The sequence below is a fragment of the Limulus polyphemus genome, unplaced genomic scaffold, assembly GCF_000517525.1.
Source record: "Limulus polyphemus unplaced genomic scaffold, Limulus_polyphemus-2.1.2 Scaffold2824, whole genome shotgun sequence".
Classification (NCBI taxonomy): domain Eukaryota; kingdom Metazoa; phylum Arthropoda; class Merostomata; order Xiphosura; family Limulidae; genus Limulus; species Limulus polyphemus.
In genome coordinates this window covers 13603-30276 of record NW_013668434.1, presented here as the reverse complement: position 1 = coordinate 30276, position 16674 = coordinate 13603, and the positions used below count along the sequence as shown (strand labels likewise).

The window sequence follows — 16674 nt, the reverse complement described above, 5'->3', positions numbered from 1 at the left end:
GATGTATATGAGATGGGGATTGGTTATTTGATGTTGTGTAATGCACATTTGCTGGAAGTGCTCAACTTTATACACCTTTTTTTTCATTGCTGTGATGCTTATGCATACTCCCCTAACTTAGGAAGCAATTAGCGTTTCATTGTGTGTTTATAGATTACTGTAATTAACAGTTATATACACTGTTTCTTTATCCAGCATAGAATGTGTCACTACACACATTATGATCGAAACCTGCCATGAAATCAATTGTTAAAGCATAGTTGAAAACCCAGAGTTTTACTTATCACAATTCTTAAAACTATCATGTAGGATAATTATTGGAATGGAGAGGATTCTCTTTTGGTAATTTTTTGCACATTCAGTCATTAACATGGTGTTAAGAAAATTGAGTTTTTCTTAATATATCTCAAAGCCCAAGCTAGACCATGGTGCATAGGTAAATAAGATTTCTAAAGTTTATTTAGATCTCAAAAGCTTTATGCAATTTAATGGGAAAACTGGTGTCTTATGCGTCGTTTACTCTAAATTTCATACAAAAAAAAAGGTGTGAAATAATATTAGACAGTCTTGTAACTTTATGACGTCATCTGATAAGGTCTTTATTGAGTTTATAAGATTTCTACGAGGTTTTCTGCAAACAGTTTTTACCAAGAAGTCTACAGTATAGTTACCCTTTATTTTCACATTTATCCATCTCTTTTAATAAAAGAGTAGCATATTATTACACCTTATTTCTGTACTAGTGTTATACTATTAAATAATCATTTACAGTGGCATAGGAAGCAGGGGACCTTAGCCTCCACACTTTTCAATCTGTTCCAGTAAAATAGCATCAAAATTAGGAAAATTGCTCTCATGAAAAACAGGAGAATGCATAAAATTTAATCCAGAACTCAAGAGCTTCCAGGGTCCTAAGGTGAACCATGGACACTAACCATAACAGGTGTACCTATGGTGCAGATTTCCTCACTTTCATTGGTTAAATCAACTTTGGGTCTCCCACTTTTAATTTGTCTGCCAAACTGTGTAGGCACTTCTGCATTTATATTTGCTAAAGAACACTCTGCCAAAATGTTTTGTAATGTTGACCAATTTGATATGTATACATAATCACTATATGAGATATTAAATGAACATAACATTCAATAACAAAAACTTAGAAAAATATCTAGCACTATTTAAGTTAAGAAAGAGCTTTAAACCTAACCAAGATAGAATATATAGCATTTTTCATAATAAATTCTGTTTATTCTCTTAAGAGAAATTACAATAATTACTATATAGTAACTGCATATTAAAGTACTACATGAAACATTAAATGAACAACTTACTATTAAGTTAATGTAAATGTATATAAAAAATAATGCACCTCGTACCTTTGCATGAATAATCAAATTATAGAACTTAGTCTTCTCATAATCCAATGGTTTGTTAACTGTTACCAACCCTTGATAAGGTAGGCTGATGGTAAAGTATTTGTAGCCATCATTCTAGCAAAGGAAAGGTTATTTTTAATGCAACATGTGAACAATGTATTAATATTCTCTAAAAATACAAATAATTACATATAAATATATACAACTTATATTGTGTGAAACTAAAAACAAATCATTTGTTTACACTTTTAAGAGGAATCAATTTTTTTACCATTGTTGTAAAACAAAAATGTATTCTTAATATCAAACTGTATGTACAGTTTAATATTTTTCAACAGATAGTAAAAACATTTTCAATTCCAATATTATTCCTCAGGTTGAGATCATTGTTAAATTAAAATTCTTCTTGTTGCAATTTAAATTACAGATATGCACACAGTACTACATGCACTTAAAGGAAAATACATTTGCCGGTGTATAAGACGACCCTGGACTTTTTGAGCAAATTAAGTGTATTTCTTTGAGGTTCAGTGTGTACGACGACCTCTAATTGTCAAGCAAGTCTAAGATATTACTTTTGTAAAGAAATTCTCAGAATGTATATTATAATATACTAACCTGCGCTCTGGAGTAATCAATACAACCACAAGTGTGGTTTTTTATGCTCTTCAAACGCTACGGCCAGATTAATGCGGCATGACTTAAGTTACAAACACCTTTACAAAGTTTTCATCACAATTGAATTCCTCTTCTATTACAAAAAATACTAAACCCTAAGATATAGTGATCTACTCTAAAAACATGTTTACAAAATTAGTGTACATTACAAAAAATTAACTTTTTGATATAATATTAGCAATAATTTAGTATGACGTATGAGATCAATAAATTTCAAATCAAAAATGTCTTGATTAACTGTAACTAGCATGTGACATAACTTCTAGTTAAGAAGAATCGTGACAAATGATACAGTCACAATATGTTATTGTAACGCAGTAGGTGGCACGATGCCAATGCACTTACTCAAAAAGCAAATAAAAGTAAATGGAATAACGTAGTTTTGATTGAATATGCTACTCACGGGAGATCTCTTACCAGATCTCTATCTTTGAACCTGTGGATGAGACGAGGGGTAAAATCAAGCATTGTTTTAAGATTAAAAAGTATCGTTTTATACACGGGCAAATGCGATATGTGATTTTCAATATATGCTTGACTATGATATCACTTGCATATGGATCTTGGTGTTGTGGTTTATCAGCCTTGTGCTCAGTATGCTGTTGCTAGTGGTAGAGCAAATAGAACTTTAGGCTGTATTTACAGAAATGCTTAATATGTTTAAAAAGATTATAATTTCATTGTAAGTCACTGGTTGGGCAACATATGAAGTATTGTGTTCAGTCTTGGACTTCTTACTTTAAGAAGGGCATTCAATTGTTGAAAAGGGTTCAAAGAAAGGCTACTAGGATGGGAAGATTGCCATACAAAGATAAAATAAGATCTCTAAAAGTGTTTTCTCTTGAGAAAAGTTAGAGGTATTCTGATCGAGGTGTTTAAGATTGTTAGGGAATTGATAGTATTGATGCAACATTTTTTAATGTACTCAATGGTGAGAATAATAGGGAAAGGGGACAAAAATATAAATTTTGGCAGGGTAGGAGACTAAAAGTCATCTTCAGCTAAGACAGTTTTATTTTTCCAACAAGATAGTTGGCCCTTAGTACCTTCAAATGTAGTGAGCGGTAAATTTAAGGGAGTTTAAGGGAAGGCTTGATAAATATTTAAATGGTAAGTGCTGGCTAAGCAAGTAGAAAGACTTAAATATGTACATATTCATAAGTACTGCTGCCATGGGAGTCTTGCCTATGCAATTTTATTCCCTTTTACTTCTTAAAATTGTTCTACCTAGGTGTAATGCAAAAGTTCACTGTTATTAGAGTAAATACGTATATATACATATTTTTTTGTGCAATGATTTATAAGCCTAAAGAAATGTGTACTTTCTCAGTAAACTTTTAACACATTAACAAAAAATCTGGATCTATACTATATTATTACTCTGTATTCATTAGTAATAGTATGTAAATATAAGATTCTTTCCCACATATAACTTGGATTTGGTTCATTGTATTGTGTTGTTTCATTCACTAATGAATAGTGTTATTCTAAAATAAAACAACAACATAGTTTTAGTATTCAAACTAACTAAATCGTGCCAGTGATTGGTTAAATTTAAAAACTAAAAACTACACAGAATTAGAAATCTAATGCATACCAATTTACCATCACCTGGAACTGTAAAGTATTCCACCAGGCCATTGCTACCTGCATCCTTATCTACTGCAGACAAATCTCGGAAAACAGTTGTACCTACAGGAGCCAACTACAACAAAAAACATTGTTAAAACAGAATTAATTAACAAAATGGCATTGGAAACTACTGATTTTTTTATTTGTAAGAATAAATGCACATTAATGCGATAATTTGACTTAATAATAACATTTTAAAAATCCAGTTTTACTATGATGGTAGTTACGTTTAACTTCAGAAAGGAGCTGCGAACGATTACGAGGCTGTAACTACCTGTAACTTGGTCATGTTTCACCACTCGTGATTTTAGTTAATAGATTCGACTCATTATAACTGTTATATACTTATAGTATTATAACTACAAAGCTATAAAATACGATCGTCACTTATTTGATATTAAGCATTTGAAAATATTTGGTCGATTATCCAAACATGACGTATTACCATTTGTTTCGTCAAAATGAAGTTAAATAATTTAGAAATAATACCGATCACAGCAACTTTGCTTACAAATTATTTAACAGCAACATTACCTTACGTATCCTGTCCTACTGTAAGCTTACCTCAGAAACTCTAGTAGTATAAGACAATGACGTAAATTCTGGTGGATTATCATTGATATCAACAATACGCACAAGCACTGGGACGCTTTTCTACAAGAGAAGAAAAATTCTGTAGATACAGAGAGTCAATGCAACCATTAAAAAACAAACAAACATGAGATGAGAAGTGAATATTTCCAGGTCTGAATAAAATATAATAAAGAATAAATTGACACTTCTAAATGAAAACGTTTTATAGCTTTATTTTATGCGATGTTTCGGGCAGACATCCTTCGTTAGGCAGTAAATACCATGTTACAATAATTAAAAACAAGTTCATTGGAACATGGTCTTTACTGCATAACGAAGAATGTCTGTCCGAAACGTCGCACAAAGTAAAACTATAAAAAGTTTTCATTTAGTATCAGTTTATTCTATCTTATCTTTTATCCAAATTTTTCTTCTCACACCTTGCGGGACAACATTCATTGAAGAATTTCGAGACTTGAATAATTTTACATTTTTTTAATTAAACATTGTAAATTATTACTAGCTGGTTACAATTATAACAGTTGTAATATATTAGGAATTAAACATATGGTTCAACAGTAATAGAATGGATTATTGTTAATAACTTTTACTACATTTTCATCGTTTTTGTTTCAGAGATTAATTAAAATTAATGGAACATTAGTTGTTTTAGTATTATTGCTAGTTAGTTTCGATGTCTAGTTTACTCTTTAATTTGTAAAGTCTGACAGAATAGATTTTAAATGTAACATAAAAATACAGTAAAATACACGAGCAGATCAGATATGATGTTACACCTTATGAAAGAAAGATTTGCTTCAACATAATAAGGCCCAGTGGCTTTAAAGCTTTAACGCTAAAATTGCTAAGGCCCGATCCCCCTGGCAGTCACAGCGCAAATGAGCAAAAATAAACAAACACATATAAATAATAACGTATAACATACTTAGATATGTCTTTTAATTTCACTATTTTTTGTGGGTCGTTAATCCTTAAGCACCAAAAGGTAATTAATGACGCCACTGTTTTTCTAAAAGAGGGAACTTTACACACTGACTTGTACAAAAAACCTACGGACAGACCACAATACCTTCACTATAAAAGCTGTTACCCCTCTCACACTAAACGAAACATTACCTACAGTGAAGCTCTTAGAATAAAGAAAATATGCTCAGATGAAACAGACCGCAGAAAACACACCAAGGATCTAAAACAAACCATGTTACAAGGAGGATATAAAGATACCGAAATCGACAGACAAATTGAAAAGGCTAAGAACACTCAGCAGAAAAACATCCTGAATCAGATCAATATTAAACTTTCAAATAGAATTCCTCTTATTATTACCTATCAGTTTAAACTCAGAAACGTTTCACAAATTCTGAAGAAAAAACATTTTCATCTCCTACAACTGAACGATCGCCTTAAACATATATTTCCTGAAGTTCCAATTGTTTCCTTTCGAAAAAGCAGAACTCTAAAATATATCCTTGTTCACACAAAAGTGAATTACATCCGACCCAAAAATGTTTGTTGTCCGTATAATAAAGCCCGTTGTCAAACCTGCAAGTTCATAAAAATCACTGACTCATTTTCTGAGAAGCACAATCAAAGAAACTTTGAAATATCCAAAGAATACACCTGTGAAACAAAAACACCATTTACCTTATACAATGTTAAAAATGCAATTACCAATATGTAGGACATACACAAACAACTCTTAGAGAAGTTTCAACAACCATAAATTTTCTATTAACACCGAAAAAGATCTCCCTGTTGCTCAACACTTTAACCAACCCGGTCATTCCATTAGCAATGTTTCTCTCATCGGCATTGAAACAGGATTTAAAACTAAATCAGATAGAGAAATAAAAAAAGCTTATTGGATTGCTTATCTAAACACTGTTCAACCCTTTGGAATTAATCTAGATCTTGGAATCAGTGATCTCCGTTCATTGGTTTCATCTCTGTCAGAAAAATAAATTTTATTCTTTGCTTATTTTTTCATGTAATGTGAACGCTGAATTTACTAAAACTTACTATTTATTTAAGATAATTTTCCATACCTGTTTTTATTGATTGATTAACATAACATATATTTTTCAATCAGTCTCCAGGTGTCACCTTTATTTTACTTGAACACTTAAGTATAGTTTTAAACATACATATATTTATCCATTTCTAAAGTAAAATATCCCTAACAACTTTTCACATACACTCTCGCCATCGGCTACACTGTACCGGAAATGAGATGCTTACAACAGTATATAGAGAAATAGACTAAACATTTCCTGCAAAACCAGATGACCTTCATGACGTCACTAAACTCCCTTTATATATATGTATACTCATTCGATTACACCACCATTCCCAGTTTGTCCCTGAAGAAGAAGGGTCCACCTTTCGAAAGCACTTGGGTTATAGTGTTTTATTCATTTTTATCAAGACTTTTTGAATCTACGTGTTTTACCTAACATCACGAATATAAATATCGCCTGTTATGGCTAAACTAATAATCACACAGTCTAACTTCACTTTCATTAACTTAACTGTTTTTTACTTAACTTACTGGTTACCAAAGTTGTATCCAGAGCTTTAAATAATTATTTCTTTTTTCGTCAAAAGTCCACACAGCGCTCGAGTTATAGAGTTTTTATTTATTTGTATTACAGATAACTTGTTTAAGCTGATTCTTAATAGGATACTTAATAACTAAAGAATATTTACTCATAAATGGTAAATTGATAAATAAAGGGTACTTAGACACTTCAATTGAATATACAGTACAAAATTTTGCTTATTCAAATAAGTGCAAAGTATTTTGTCAATCATATCACATGGAAATATATTTTGTATTAAAAATTATTGATGTTAGTAAACTCTTTATGCATAGCTTCATACGTGCGAGATATTTTATATGCATAGTGAAATAATATGTTAACTAAATTTTCTGTGAAAACATTCGTTATGAAACTTTCAAAATTGAAATATAAACCTGTGAATGTTTTCTTGTGATAAATTGCACACTGGAATCCTCCATTGTTATTACTAATCAAGATATCCAAAAAGCATGAAAGACTCAAAAATGTATACAGAAATTTTGAAAAAATGCATGATAACTAAGTGGGTAGAAGCGTATGGTAAGCTTGTATACCACAACTGTGTGAAAACAACGATATTAGAGAGCCACATACAGATTCTAATATAGTATGGCATTCCATTAGGAATGTACCTAGCTGGCCAGGAATTTGTGTCGCATCAAGGCAATGATCCTATGCTTATAACCAATATGGTTAAAAATCGTGTGGAGACAAAACGGATAGTTAGAACACTAGAATTCCCGCCTTTGTCTGGTCAGAATTCAGATCTGAACATCACTAAGTGAATTTGGACCTACATGGATAAAGAAGAGAGCAATTAAGCAACCCATGGAATTTGTGACATTCAACATCGTATTTGAAGGAACACTGCTTGTACTTTTATCATTAAATTCTATGATAACATGTTGACCAATGTCCTGCTCTAAAGAGATCAAAAGGCTTACACACAAAATACTAATGTCGTCGGTTAGGTATTTGTATGATTCAATCTATTGTAAGTTTATATACATCAAATTAAGTTTCTGTTCTTACATGAATCGTTTTCCTTTAATACAGTATGTTTTACCAATTTTCCAAATTTTTCTTTCCATTATATATATATATATATATATATATGCACTTATATATTGAGTGTTTACTTTCTATTCATTGTTAGATTTTCCTGATATATCGTTCTTGGCTGTGTTCCTTCAGATATATTTTGTAGGATGAGTTTTGTACACAATATTATTATTAATAATATCTTGCGACTTGGGTCAGGCATTGCCTAATTGTTAGTATTTCGTTTTGTTGATCATAAGGTCAGAGTTTCAAGCCGTGATGCTGCTGAACACGTTCGCTTCCGCAGGTTTAGCTTTAGGCATTCAACAACAATGTGAGAGTCCAAATTAATCAAAAAACACACACACACACACGCATATTATCAAGTAAATATATATTGATGTGAGAAGTTATTTTTATGTTAGGGTTATATGAATATAGTGTTTATGTATTTTTGGTACACTCTAGAGTGAAGCGAAGAATAAAAAAAGCACGACAATATATTTTTTAGTACTGTGTAATATTCTCAGATTCACTGAATGACCTGTGATCCTAACCGATTTGTTAGGGTACGGACCCGTTGGGGTTAATATAGAAGTAATTGTGAACGATGGTGGAGCTTGATCGATACATTGGAGCCTCTGTGGATCTTTGAGCTCCACAGTGAAACACGATTATTTTATGTTAACTCAGCAAAACATTGAAAATTCACGTATTAACTAAGGGGATGGGAACATATGTAATCTTATATACCACAACTACATAGGCTTGTGGTATCTGATTTTGCAACTTACAGTTACGAACGTCAACTTGTCTCGACATCCAACCTGTAGTCGAATCGAAGCCAGATTTTGTACCTAAAAAAAATAAAATAATTTGAAACAAAATTTGATAATGTTTTCACTTTCTGCCATGAAACATTAGGCTAAGATACCTAAACACAACAATCAAAACAAGAATAACTACAACATAAAAACGACCCAATATCAAAATATTCTTTAGGTTATTAAGTTATCGTTCTCAGTTCTAAATCTTCCACGTTATCAATTTCAAACAGATTTTTGATGTCATTTTAAAATTTTTAAAAAGTTACAAAAAAATTAGACTAGGTTTTGAAAGTGTAAGCCCCCTGTAAACTTGAGGACTTATAACGCTAAAAGTTGGGGGTTCGATACCTGCGGTGGACGCAATGAAAATAGCACATTAGAAACAAAAAAGATCGACATGTGAAAAACCATTTCGTGTGCTATTGAAAGTTTTTATGTTAAACATTTTTATTTTGATTGCTAATATGTCTAAGCCCCCACTTAAAAAAACAAAAACAATTAATTCTATATTCCTCATTTTGATATATAGGATTCTATTTAGGTATACTGGCAAGAGATCATGTGTGAAGGCTTTATGGGAAGAAAACACGAAAAACAAATACATTAAAAGAAACCATTGATCCTATGTAACCACATTGCTATTTAGAAATAGTCTCTTGCCACCTAATTGCATGTGACAAATATAAATCCTTCATAATAAATTTAAAACAATAAAATGTGAACAGTATATTTACCATATTATTTACAAAAACAACTTTCTCTGTTTGGCAATGATATTTGTCCTCGAAATTTTAAGAACATGTTGAAGATATATTTTGTTTTCTATACTTGTTCAAGTATATGTATTATGTATCCTTTGACATTATACTTTGAGATATTTATAATAAAGTATAAAACGACTGTGTAATAGCAGCAATATTTGGGGAAGTTTTCGACGCAGATTATTAATTTTGACTGATTATATACACACATATATATATATATATATACAGTATTTCAAAACGTAAAAGACAATAATTTACAAGCAAAGAAAAAACGTAATACTTTTAAGAAGCTCAGTGAAAAGTTCAAAGTTAATCTTTCGTTATTTACAAAACAATAATATGATACCTGACAATTGGACATATCATTAAGCTTTCCTATTCGTTTTTTTTTTTTTGACACTACTCAGTTATCGACTTTTAATTCATACTTGAAAAGCATTGTTTCTGGACTGCATAGGTTTAGGAAGTTTTGGACGACGTTTCGAACTGCTAGCGCATATTTCCGGACCTTCCTAGACAGATGCAGTCCATTTAATTAACAACGTCTTTCCAGTATACTCTCCTTTGTGTAAACTTTCTCTCAAGTAAGAACGTCGATTTCGACCCGAATAGGTCTTCAGTAAATAAGCCGAAACGTCATCCCAGTCTACAAATAGACAAAAGTAGTCAATTAAAACCAAAATTCTATTATGTCTATATTGCATAAAATGCTCTCGAAACAACAATTCATTCAGTTAGCCTTCATGTCAGTCGTATATGGGGAGAAAAACTACTTTCTTTCTTTATTTACAGCACTCGCCTAATGACGCTGATGACTCGTCATTCAGGGAGCGGTAAGGCAGCTTACAGTTTGTAATATAATTCCAAGCAAAGCTTGAGCTTTCAGAACCGATGTGGTATTTGTACGTGGAAATATCTTAAGACCTGCTTCTAGGTTTTGTGTTCGACTCTATTTCCTACACAGATGCATCGCCAACCTAGATAAGTAAAAATATGGTTACGGAAAGCAGTAATAGCCACTAATATCCATATGTCAGACTTTGTGCGAATAAAGTGATGCTTTCATTCCATGATTTTCATATTAAAAATATCAAAAGTGGTACTTTTTATTGGATATTTGTTCCTGGGATCGTAAGTAACACATCTAATACCTAAAGTAAACAAGCTAATTGAATCAGTGATCATGTAGTCCAGGAATACAAGAAGTAAAAATTTAAAGTTGAACACCTTGGGATCAAAACCAGTGAAACAAATTTTTCGTTTATGTGGGAAAAGGTTTGGAAGTTAGTTAGTAACAGAAACACTTATGTATGATTATATATTCTATTTTGATGTTCTCACTATGCTGAAATGCAGATATAATTTGTTGTTAGTTGTTCTAGCGCAAAGGTACGCAATGGGCTACCTTTACTGTGTCACCCACGGGAATATAAAATTGATTTAATACGATTTGTGATTAACGCTATTTTATTACTTATAGCAATTTTTAATATAGCACTTTTTAATTTCGAAAACAGTTTAAGTGATAATGAAATGTTTTGTGGTGAACGTTTTCTAGGTTTCATAAGGCAAATTTATGAACAAATTGTAAAGGATATTGAACTTCAAGGATTCAAAACGTACTTCTTGGTTTAATATAATAAAGAATTATCTGCATGGCATATGAAATAGACATCACATTTTTCCTCAGTCATGAAGTAAACAATTTCCGTGCTGATTTAAGAAACCTTTGAGCCATGGGCAAAGAAAACCTGTAATGAGTATCCTCTGTCACTTACACTATTAAACATATCCTTAGGAATCATGCAGAATTCTTTCCATATATTTATATTTCCTGTTCTTCGTTGAGCAGGGATGGAGCATGTTTTGTTACTTAGCATGGGTGGAAGCCCCGGGCTCTAGTCGTCTTAGAGGTTCCGGGTCCCGTGCATTGACCCGGCCCTGTATACAAATAATTTGTGATATGTAGGCTAAAAACCATCAAGTTCCATTTGCGGAGTAGATGATAACGACCAATAAGAGTTTGTACGTTTTTCTAGTAAACTTAAAACAATGTGCAATGTAATGGACTGTGATTAGTTTGGAGTAGATTTGGAGATTGATTTCTTACAACGAAAAATAACGATAATTATTGAAACATCCTACAATCTAGTTGTTTTGATTCTGATATGCTAAATAACAAATCATTAGTGCAACGTTCAGAAATATTATAAGAATAAATTTATATATCATACATACAAGAGAGAAAATATACATGCATTTTGTTATTTTCAGCTGCCAAGGATAAGGAACAGAAACTACATTTCATTGTTATTCATTAGCATTCATGGAATAAATAAGAAGTAGAAATCTAAAAGACAATATGTACAATCAAAGAACGTAAACATGCGAGTTGCATGACAATAACCTGACAGAAAGCTAATAAGTAGTTCATCTTAGCGCTTTTTGTCTTCGTCTTCCACGTTTATAGTTTTTGACTAATCTCAACTAAAGTCGGCATACATCCCTAACACCCCCCACCCACTAGGAAAGTGTCTGATGCGTTTACTTTAACATTAAAAACATTTGGCATTTGGCTCTGCATTGGAAAGAAGAGAATAAGAGAAAACTAGAATGCGAAACATATTTAACAGATTACAAGTTAGTGTCGCATGATAACAAAACTATTAACAAACTTGCAAAATCAGACATTAAAGTACATGTATCGTTAATTGAACTTCAAATAAATGTAGTTTTTAATACAAAAATATAAATACTCAAATTAGGTATCAAGATCCATACGATTGTTAGCTCAGTGTTGTCATTCTGCTTATAATAAGCAGAATTGCGCTTGTTTTTTTAATGGCTTTAATATTTTTGAAAGCCGCGGGTTACGGGTTTTGGGGCTTGTTTTTTTCTGAGGTCGCTTATTTGTATTTTGTAATAGCTGAATTCAATACACAGTAAAGCGGTTATAGGGGTGGCTTTTGGTGATTTGGTAATTACAATTTTAGAATCATCCTATCCCCTCTCCTTTTTTGGGTCGCCCACTCGACACATTCTTTATAACAACCGCGCAAATCGCCATTTTGAGGGTAGCCATAAAGAGCAGTTTTTAAAGTCAGTGCTGCTTGTTTTGAACGGCAGTGCTAATTGTTTTGGGCTTGTTTTGAAAGGCAGTGCCACATTTTTGGGGTTATTTTGAACGGTACTCCGCTTATTTTTTCGCGGCACTTTTCAACATTGGGTTAGCTGAGAAATGCCTTCTTGGGAAATATCAAACTTATCAGCTCATCTAAGACAGCGGCACAAATTGCTGGAGGTGAAATTTTAAAGCCAATAGATAAGAGGCATTAGATATTTATTTGACTTTTACATACTACTCCCAGCATGATAAAACTTCAACACAATGCTAGTGGTCATAACATATATATATATATATCACACTTCGTAAAGGAAATTGATAGGTCACATTCTAAAAATGAACGCAAAGAGAAAGCCCTAAAATAGTTTAAAAGTGGACTCCTGAAGGAAAAAGAAAACCTAGTAAACCTAAAAACATGTGTAAGAGGATTGTTAAGAAAGAGAAAGAAGTTTAAATGATTGAGGTAGTAGCCAGAGATCAAAGCACATATAGAAGTATCCTCAGACCCAGTGTTTTATGTAATAGCTGAGATCAACACACAGCAAAGCCGTTGTAGGGGTGGTTTTGGTGATTGACTGAGTTAATGAATAAAAATCATAATGTGTAAGAGACGTGGAAAAACATCACCTCCTTCTATCTTTAGAATAAAAACATGATCTTATATGTCGAGTACAGATTGGAATTATAGACTGTGAATTTCATGGTTGTAAAACTTCCATGTCTTATAAAATTAATACATCTTTATTCGCATATATTCGGCTAAAAGATTTCAAAATTTCAGTTCATGTTGTTCCTATTTATTTAGTACTGATGAATAAGATGTGTTTAGTTGTAAACTACACTGAGTATTGTCCTTAGACATTACTCATAGTTAAGACTAATGCAGGGGTATCAGTCACTATTTGTGGCAAGAACACCAGATAACTTTCATTTCTTTTTACAACATTTAGCGTGCTGGCATATGTAGAGATACAGATTCTGAAATGTCTAGTTCTCTCTATTCTTTAAAATGAAACTTCTCTCCAGGGGGGACTGACAGTCAACTGGCCCCTCGGGCCAATTGGGGTTCTGGGCCTCTTGGTTCGAACTTTGGAAAAAATCGAAGCTCATCAATGTCATTTCCCGAATGCTCATTCATCTGAGGGTCTCCCTGACGGCCCGGGCTCTCTGTCCATGCCCGATTGCTCAAGTCCACCCTGCTCCTCTCCTGGTGTGGGTAACCTTGCATTCTAGAAAGTCTAGCAGTCTTAAACTTGAATACATTTTCAATAAAAACTAGTGCTTGATCATAATTCGTTCTGCCCTAAATATCACCAGAGTGTTTATCCTGTAAAGCTGTATCACAAGGCTAGAGTACTTAAAGCTATACCAAAATTGAGGTATGCTAGTTAATGTCTAAAACATAAAGTACAAAACTAAATAGATATGTAATTAAGACTTCATTTTATATAATAATTTCTCTTCATTTTATGTTTTTCATATACACATGTTAATTTACGTTGATACTTTATGAATTTTTCATTAAACGTTGTCAAGCATTTTATCGACATTATTGCGACTTATGTTGAAACTGAAACAAAAGCAAACAAACTGTTTTTAGAAAAGACTTCACAAGCTGTATTTCCGAATATAAGTTAGGTTTTAATTCTGATGGTGAGGTAGCAAGTAATTCGTAATAAGCTAGTTCCTTCAAAATATGCTTTATCAGATGCACAGATCACATTGATATTGCCCATTTCATTTTCACTAACTTTGTGACTCTGGTAGATGAGTACGCCTATTGTTAGTTTTGGCTTATTGACATTTGTATATATTTTTTTGGTTTTCATGCTAAAAATGCCTTCTTGCTTTGAAGCATTTGTTGCAATTTGTCATGTGGTTTTATTTCTGGTAACGCTGGGGGTATATTTATCTAAATTCTATATGATTGAAAGAGTAACGCGAGTGCGTGTGTGGAAAGCTTTTTAAACTTCATTAAACTACGAAAATATGGAATTAAGAATAGAGAAGTACAGACGACGTTATCATATGCGTAAGGGGGAGGGGATGGGTATAGGTAGTACTATGCAATGCAAAGAGAAAGGTATTTATGGAATGGATCTGTCATCCCTCAGAGTCCCATCTCAGATAGCAATATTTATATGTTAAGGTTTTGTGTATGAATTTATTCATTTGATTATAAACAGTTAGAATACCAGTACTGTTACCCTGTTGAGTAGGAGCAATATAAGAGAGTTTTCATAGTTGTCTTCGCTATCCAGGTTTTGAAAGTGTCGCTATATCTGGTGTCTCTTAAGAGATACGACTGTAGGTTTGTCACTTTTGATCAGGCCATTCAGCTCAAAGTGTCTTTTGTACTATAGGTGTTTGTTGGGTAACACGTGTTATGGCATAGGTTTAACGCACTGAGATTTAGCCTCGCGGTCACTGAGACGCTCTGTACGGCTATCAGAATCGTTCAGAATCTACATACCTAATCTGATACGTGAGTAGTTTAGACAGGCCACTTAACTATTTCAATTACCTTAAATACATGGTACTGCCTTTGTATTATCTTTTTTCATTTGTAATAAAGTTCTGTTTAATTGATGACATCAACCAACAGACTTTTATCACAACAAAATATGGTTTCCCGAAGTTCCCAAAAACTGGATTTTAAATAACTTTTTCAAAGAATTCTCAAACAAGACTATTAATATAGTCTACCAATCCCGTAAACTGAAAAGTAACCTCACAAGTAACGAGATCAAATCCATTTATAATCTTAAAAAGGACACTAACATTAAAATTCTAAAAGCTGATAAAGGCAACACCAATGTCATCATGAACAATTTAGAATACATCGACAAAATGAACGACATCCTTTCCGATAAAAAGTAATTCAAAGCCATCCCAAATAACCCAACAAATACACACGAAAAACAATTAAACAGAACTTTATTACAAATGAAAAAATATAATTTGATTACTGACGATCGTTATTTTTATCTACGTAAAACTGATTCACGCACACCACAACTATATGGCATTCCTAAACCACACAAACAGGACTGCCCCCTACGACCTATACTGTCCACTTATGATTCATTCAACTACAATCTCGGCAAATACATAGCCTGGGCTCTCACACCATATGTAGAATCTGCAGGTTCATTTTTAAAGATGCCTTCAATTTCAAATATACACTAGAACAACTAAATTCGAAAGCCTTAATGTCTAGTTTTGATGTCGTGTCACTCTTCACCGAAGTCCCCGCCAATGAAGCTTGCAATATTGCACTCAACCTCTACATTAATGACCCCAAGAAGTTAATGCACATCCCCAGCACACTTTTTGCTTCTCTCTTAGAATTTACAACGACTAAAACCAACTTCATTTTCAACAATGAACATTTCCTTCAAATAGATGGTTTAAATATGGACAATCCTGTTTCGCCCGTCCTTGCCAATATATTCATGACCCAGATCGAAACACAAGCCATACATTCTGCGCTTCATCCCCCACTATACTGGTACAGATATGTCGATGACACTTTTGCTGGTTTCACTTCTACAGAACACATACTAACACATAAATTCCATTCATACCAACATCAAATTTACCATAGAACACGAAAACAATAAACAGTTATCCTTCCTTAACCTCAGAATTATTAGATCTGACACACAGTTTAAAACCAAAATTCACCGCAAAAAAACACACACTGGTCTCCACATCCCCTGGAATTCCGCTCATGACATCATACAAATATCAATACACTTAAAAACCTCATAAACACAACCATAAGACTCTGTTCAACGGACTACATAAATGAAGAAATTAACCACTTAAAGCATTCCTTTATTCACACCAATAAATTCCCACCAGATATAGTTGAAAAGCTCTCCAACATTCCCCACAATAAAACTCAACTCACGGACAAAATTGACACTAACAAACATAACAACTGCAGTTTACCTTTTGCCCCTGAAACCAGCTCAAGAATTATCCACACTTGGACTAAACTAGCCATTAAACACAATATTCCTGTCAACGTCAAATTCTCACAAAAACCTGGCA

The 16674-nt window shown here is 32.8% G+C and overlaps 1 long non-coding RNA gene across 1 annotated transcript in view; it reads right to left on the bottom strand.

Annotated features, from left to right (window-relative positions):
* Window positions 1-4267: 4267 nt before the first annotated feature.
* LOC111087906 overlaps window positions 4268-16674 on the bottom strand; it is a 24716-nt gene continuing 12309 nt past the window's right edge. Inside the window, exons 2-3 of the long non-coding RNA XR_002612528.1 lie at window positions 8695-8757; window positions 4268-4340 (exon numbers count right to left, since the gene is read on the bottom strand). This is a non-coding gene — a long non-coding RNA (uncharacterized LOC111087906). The remainder of the gene's footprint in view (window positions 4341-8694; window positions 8758-16674) is intronic.